The 7,765-nt window shown below is 34.2% G+C and overlaps 1 long non-coding RNA gene across 1 annotated transcript in view; it reads left to right on the forward strand.

Annotated features, from left to right (window-relative positions):
• The window catches only part of LOC117020510 (uncharacterized), a 38,939-nt gene extending 31,430 nt beyond the window's left edge, over positions 1-7,509 (forward strand). Inside the window, exons 2-3 of the long non-coding RNA XR_004422714.1 lie at positions 7,063-7,147; positions 7,406-7,509. This is a non-coding gene — a long non-coding RNA (uncharacterized LOC117020510). The remainder of the gene's footprint in view (positions 1-7,062; positions 7,148-7,405) is intronic.
• Positions 7,510-7,765: the final 256 nt, after the last annotated feature.

Here is a 7,765-nt window from a genome sequence, read left to right on the forward strand (position 1 = left end):
GGGGATTATTGGGGAACAGCATGTTTCTCCAGGACCCATCAGCTCCAAGTCGTTGTCCCTCAAGTTAGTTGTGGAGGGCGCAGCTCAGCTCCAAGTCCAGTTGCCGTTTTCAATCTTTAGTTGCAGGAGGCGCAGCCCACCATCCCATGTGGGAATTGAACTGGCAACCCAGCTGTTCAGAACCTTTGCTCTAACCAACTGAGCCATCCGACCACCCCTAAACTTCTTTTTTGAGGTCCCTAAAATTCTCTTAGGTTCCTGGCCTAAGTAAACTTCCTTACCACCTTGAAGCCGGGATCCTAAAAACTAGGCACGCAGTCATGTTTTCTTGGAAGGTTTTGTAGGTATTTCTTCCATAGGCAAAGTCAATTTCTTTTTCTTAAAGTGGCTTATCATACTTGATTAAATCAACATCATTCTCAAATATGATGCTAGGGCCTTAATTGCATAATCAATTTGTCTAATTATATTCAGGTAAAGAAGAGAACAGATTCTTTATTGAACACATGCAAATATTATTTTGCCATGAAGAGTTAGGAGACTCAGTGAAGTTTTCATTGCATTTTTAAACACTTTCTTTGAGATACAATTCACATACCATAAAAGTCACCTTTTTAAAGTATACAATTAAGCAGCTTTGGTCATTCACAAAGTTGTGCGACCATCACCACTAATGCCAGAACACTTTCATCACTCCAAAAAGGAACCCCAAACAAAAACAAAGCACAAAATTAGCAGAGAAGAAAAGACTAGAAAAATAGAGAAACTAAAGTCCTACTCTCACTTGTGATTATTCTAGGATCCAAGAAAAGCGATACCTGGGTTTCAGTAACCCATGAGGTACACTTTTTTAGCAATGCAGTTTACCTGGCTCTGTAATTCTGTAATTGGGCATCTCAGTGAATGGTTACCAAAAATGTTAAAGATTATTTTTCAAAAGGTAAAATTATACACAAACATAAAATTAACACATACCAAAGACTTAACTCATTGATTAATGAAGGAACCAGTAAGAGTTACAAATAGTTTAAAGAAGAATCTGAAGACCTTTGATTATATATATATTCATATATATGTACATATATATGAACATACGAATATATATATGAATATATATATGAATATATGTATGAATATATACATATCAAAAAATATACATATATCAAAAATGCTATAAATTTGTTAATAGATATAAAAATGGGTTTCTTTGGGGGTGGAATGGAGAGGGAAATCAGCTGCCTCTCCACCAGACAAAATTCATTTTTATTAGTTTCAGTTTTCTCCAACTTACAGTATTCAACATATCTTTGCTAAAGACAATGAAAGGTATAGACACCTATAGAATTATATGACCTGGAAGGGTTTACTAAAGTATGCTTAATATTCCATTGAAAAGACAGCCAGTAATGTTTTTATTTCTTTTTTCCCCCTCATTTCAAAGTATTTTACAATTCTGACTGATAATCCATGAAATACTATTAAGATACAAGAAAGAATAAAAGAAAAACTTTATGTAAGGATATAGATAGATCTCAACTATTATTAAGTGATTTTTAAAAAGTAAGGAGCAGACGTCCCATAAGTGTGAAAAATATCTGGGGATAGAGAATATATAGATTTTAGTGTATATATATGAAGAAAATGTCTCTGGCAAGATTTTTAAAATACTAACATTATTGGTTGTTTCTGACAAGGGAGCAGGGTGACGGGAATCAGTGACGAAAAGAAGCTTTCCAATACATATACAATATACCCCTTTATGGTTTTTAATTTTGAAACTTGAGATTATATTTCCTAGTCAATAAAGTAATATTTAAAAGACAAAATAACCTAGAGCCAATACTTTGACTTTTCAAGTAATCATCAAAATCTTTCTTTTCTTTTTACAGTCTCTTTTCTTTATCTACTTCTTAATTCTTCATATCTGTTTTTGGATACATGAAGCAAAATATAATTAACTAATCATATTCTTATAACTCCACTTTCATTAACATTTCACAGCAAAATCCTCGATCCTAATAGGCAAATTCTTAAGAATACTTTGATGGTTAAAATGGCAAATTTTATGTTATGCATATTTTACTGCAAGTTTAAAAAGAAAAGAAAGAATACCTTGAGTTTTGTGGGAACCAAGATGATTCTTTCTCCTGCAGTATGTTCGGATTTAGTCTCTCCATAAGAGATATTTTCTCCATATGTTTGTCAAACCCAGGATGTGTGAGGAATGCTGGCACTGATAGAAGCCCAGGGTGGGCTGGAAAGAGAAATAAGCTGATATCAGGGAAATCTTCCCAAACCAGGGCCTCGCACATTATAACAGATTAACAAATATTTGGTAAATGAATCAATGAATTACTTCTGATCATCATTTAGCACTGTTTTCATATTTGAAATGCTTGATCCTTTCATCCAGTATTTATCCTGCTTCTCTGATCCATCAGTCAGAGATCAATCTGTCATAAGCCTAGAGAGGTAAATTTTCTTCGATTCCATTTGGAAGGAAAAGTATTCAACTAGTTCCTGTACAGAGGATTAATCTGAGAGAGAGACTGACTTACTCCCATCTCCTGCAAAGATTAGAAAACGTTGTTTGAGCCTCCAGGAATTCTCTCATAAATTCTTTGTGTACTTCTCATGGCGGTAACCTCCCCTTCCACTCTGGCAGCAAATGCAGTTAACCTAAAAATAGCACAGGAAGACAAATCTCTCCTCAGTGACTCCACAAAGAACACAGTTATGTTCTAAGAAATGCTTAAAACAGAGAAAAGCTTAAAACTCACAAATAAACCCCCAAAGATTTTCCAAATGCACTAATATATTCAAATAGTACAATTCTGACACCAAGTGGTAAAAAAAGGTATAAGTTCCTTGACTAAAAAATACTATCGCTTGTATCGTGACGGGGTATTTGATAGACTAAAACATTCATGTTGTCATTGTTGTCACTGTCTGACTCACTGCCAATACCATCTTCCCTCTACTCGGTTTTTTTAAATGAACGTTAGCATTGCTCCCCATGTAGGGTTGCTGTGAGAATTAAATAAGTCAATAAAAGAAAGAGAAAATGTTAATACTTGGCATACAATAAGTGCTACATAATTGTTTACTCCTGTTATTGCCTAATGTCATGTCTGCTAAGTGATAGGGACATTAAGCAAGCTGTCCTTATCCTAACGAAGCAGGAGTGAAGACAGGAAACAAAAGGAAAAGAAACAAATGAAACAGTGTTAACAGGTGCTATGACAGACATGTTTAGGGAAGGCACAGAAAACAAAGAGATCAATTCCTTCTCTAAAAACTGCTCCTTCCTCAGACAGAGATCTTTCGCAACTATATTAGTAATCTGTGACCCTACTCACAGGCCATGCATGATTGACGGGGGTTGGACATCTGTCTCAGGATGAGCCCATCAAATCATTTCCTCTAGAAATTTGGATTTGAAATTTTTCATACATTCAGTAGTCTGAGATGGCCAGTTGAGCCAAGGATGTAACGTATTGTGTGGGAAGGCAGCCAGTGCACAAAGAAATAGGAAAAGTCTCTCTACAGAGAAAAACAAAATAGAAATACAGAGAGAGAAAGAGATGAGAGAGGTGTCTCTAAAGAAACTGAAACATCTTTTGAGGAACAAGCGGTCTGGAGTCCAAATGGTTTTCCAACACTTGGTTCAAGATCAAACAATGGCCTGAATTGCATCCTGCCCTTGAGTTTTTAGACGTACCCCTATATCTTTATAATCAATGTGCCTTTTTTACTAAATCTTGCCTTAGGGAGTTTGTTGTTTTCTGCTAAAATAATCTTATCTTAGACACTAGAGAAGCTGAAATATTAACTTCCCATAGAATATGTTCCTGAATAATTCAAATTTTGTTCTTTTAAATATTTGGCTACCACTGTCACACAATATAATTTTATACTATGGGTCAGATTTTAAATGAAGTGACTGCATTTTTGTAGGATGTAAAAGTCTATCAGTCTTAATTCCTTGTGATCTATGTAAATCTATAAAGAAAAAAGCTCATTTGCATTTAAAAATTTTTAAATATTGTATAATCATTTTGTAACATTGTATATGTGTACCAACTCATCACTACTAAGTACGCCTTAAACTTACACAATGCTATATGTCAATTTTACCTTTTTTCTTTTAAAAAGTGTATTTAAAAACTTTTTCAATTACATTTGATGTTCAATATTATATTAGTTTCGGGTATACACCAAAGTGGTTAGACATTTACATAACTTACGAGGTGATCCCCCTGACAAGTCTACTATCCACCTTATGTCAATTTTATCTTAATAAAGCTGGAAAAAACTTCATGAAAAAAAAGTAAAAAATAACTAAATATAGATAAATAAAATTTTATAACTCTTTAAATTGGGTATGTTTCTTAGTTGATTAACAAATGAGCAAAATATGCAGGTATGTCTCACAAGCATAAATATATTAAGGTGAAATTGACAGGAAAGAAAAAGAAAAAAACTCATCTGATGTGAAGATCAAGTAAGAAAGAATGTTACATTCCTGGCAACCAGCTCCCCACAGGTAATACATGTGTACTATAGTCATTATATGTAAAAAAAAATAAATAAATAAACCATCAAATTTTGTAAGTAATCTTTAAATTTAGAATAAACATAAAGTTTAACAAAGAAATCATCTAAAGCATCATCACCAAAAAATATTTCCTTTGACTATTTTTCTGCTTAAACATAATTCTTACACAGATCATAATAAACACACAAATTTTTGTCCTGCTTTTTTTTCTAATAATTTGTGAATTTTCCTCATTATTAAGCAATCTCCAAAAAATATCACTTTTGATGATTAAAAGATGAGGGGTGGTAGAAAAAAGAGAGAAGTTGCCCATGTAATCTGAGCCTTGTTCAGCTTCCCCAAGTACCCTATTGATAATACCCTAAGTGATAATAATATAATAATAATGTACCTTTTTCCAATAGACTTTGCATGACTATGATTACCTATTTTGAGCCTGATTCTTAAAACAATGTAAGCATAGTAGTAGTATAAAAGATGTCACTATGTGTAATTAGTAGCCTAAATGTATTTTTTCTTTTAAAGATACCAAATTCTGGTGGGAGAGTACAATGGTACAGTATAATCCTGTTAAGAAATAAGTTGGCAATAAGTTTCAATAACTGTAAAAATATTTATTGAACCCACATAACTTAGTAAATTCCTTTCCGGGAATCTACTCAGGGTAGGGGGAACACTGAAATGCAAAGAAGATATATTTATAAAGACGTTCATTGCCTTGTTGTATATTGAGAAACAAAAATATCTACACCCACATCATTTTACTATTCAGCTATCTTCACTAACATGACTTTATTATCACTGTCTTCCTTAACATGACTTTACTATTCTAGAAATTCTGGGAAGATAAAATTGGAAATGTCATTATTGCTCTGAAGGGTTCCAGAACAGGCCTCCCCAAGATGGCATGAAGATTATTTTAAGCTAAAGATAATCAAGACCCCACAGGCTCAAGAGAAACTTTTGCCTCTCCCTGAAAATACTTAAATTGTAGGCCTTGCCCATAATAAGGGTTATCACAGAAATAAATTTTTTATGACTTATCTGTATTGCAGGGAAAACATCTAACTACTGAACATCTGCTCTTCTTATTGTCCTATGAATTACTCTCCCTCCTGTGAAGTCCAGACCCCCATCCCATTGCTTGGCTCAAGATGTCATATGACTATATACCTCATTTTTCCTTTCCGTCTTCAAACCTCTCGTGTATGTGGGATTCCCATGCATATAAAATTAAATTTGATTTTCTCTTGTCAATTTGATTATTAGACCAGCAAAGAACCTTCGCAGGGTAGAGGAAAATTTTCCTCCCCAAAAATTCATTTTGGAGACATCCTACAAGTACATTTGGAGAAACATCAGACTGCTCAACTTTTTTTTTCTTTCTTTTTTTTTTTAATTAAAGTTTATTGGGGTGACAATTGTTAGTAAAGTTACATACATTTCAGGTGTACAATTCTGTATTACATCATCTATAAATCCCATTGTGTGTTCACCACCCACAGTCAGTTCTCCTTCCACCACCATACATTTGTCAACTTTTCAATAAATAACACCAAACAACAGTTTTCTCATCCAGTCTCCAAATACTTAGCTTCAAAACCTTTACCCTGCCTGTTCTCCAACCAATCCTAAACAATTATGATATCTTATCTTGTATTAGTCAAGCTCTCTTATTGTAAGACCCACCTTAAATCAGACCCCCCCACACAAAGCTTTAATAAATATTCCACCTTAGTCTTCATCCTTCTGAGAGATGCTACTAAGATTCTTTCAAGACAGTGGTCTCCTTTACGGAGGCAAGCAGTAAATTCAACTTTGTCTTGTCACCAGGTTATGTTGATGATATTTTGGGGGAATTGGCATTTGATGATATGAAAGCAAAAGCCTAGAAATAATATTCGTACTAAATGTCTAATTGAAGGAAAGGTACTAAATAAAATGTAGTATATAATTTCAAAGAAATAGAGAAATATGAAGTAGAAAATGCTTAGGTTATAAGCTGAGTTAAATATGACAGAATTGTATTTATAAAATGATTCCAACTATGGGTTCTATAAGGTCATGTTAAGAAAGGCGGGGGGCAGTTAGCTCAGTTGGTTAGAGCATGGTGCTGATAACACCAAGGCTGCCAGTTCGATCCCTGTATGGGCCACTGAGAGCCGCGCCCTCCTTAAAAAAAAAAGAAAGGAAGGAAGGAAGGAAGGAAGGCTGAGAGAAAATGAGAAAGGAAAAGAGAGAGAGAGCAAGAAAACAGCTCAGTGTCTGCCTTTGAGTGTTGAAATATAAATGTTTTTTTTCTGCTTTCTCATTTTCAAATTTTCATTAATGAAAAAATAATAATAAAAAGGATTTTGAAAAATTAGAAAATAATGTTTAAACAATATTAACTAAAAATATAAATAGGGTGTAATGATCATTCCCAGCTTTGTATGCAAAGGATACAATGACTATGATGGTATGTGAATGGTGGTGAAATAATTCATGCAATGTTCTCTCCTCAGGCTATTGAAGCACTCAAAGACCCTCAACAATCAAAATTAAAAGATAGTGGTCAGAGGACTACTGGTGAGGAGAGACCCCTAACTGGTAAGTGAGGAAAATGACCGACTACTCAGGTCAGGCAGGTACACTTCTTTGAACACAAATAATCATCACATTACATATTCTAAGATCAAGGTGGTTTCCATAATCCCCATAAATAATGGTGGCTTTTTTATTCTCTTGTATTTGTGACAAGATTAAAATTATTGACATAGGGGATAAACAGTTTATTGCTTTTCCTTCCCCTCAATGGCTTCCACAAAGCTTTCAGGTAATGCCCACTTTTCTTCTTTCTTCCCTTAGGATAAAAAGGACTCAAAAGAACTACAGTTCTCAGAGGACTACATGGTTCTGAGAACACATGGTTTGGCTCTAGAAGCTGGAAGGAGAGTGGCAATCAAAAGACTGAAAACATTCTTTTAGGGTAGGGAGTGAGAGGTTCCTGGGAATTTTGGAGTACTGGAGATAGGAGTGGACAGGGGATTTTAATAAAGAGTTTCCATGAGCTAAGTAATTGCCCCCCCTTAAATGTCTGAGAGAAACATGAATAAAGATTGGAATTTCTTTTGCAAGTGTGCTTTAAATGTAACACTACTCCCATGCTGAACCACATAGGTCTCCTTTTGCTTCATTATTGCAAACATACGTTAAAATGAATTAGTA

This window comes from Rhinolophus ferrumequinum, chromosome 3 (genome assembly GCF_004115265.2).
Source record: "Rhinolophus ferrumequinum isolate MPI-CBG mRhiFer1 chromosome 3, mRhiFer1_v1.p, whole genome shotgun sequence".
Taxonomy (NCBI): Eukaryota; Metazoa; Chordata; class Mammalia; order Chiroptera; family Rhinolophidae; genus Rhinolophus; species Rhinolophus ferrumequinum.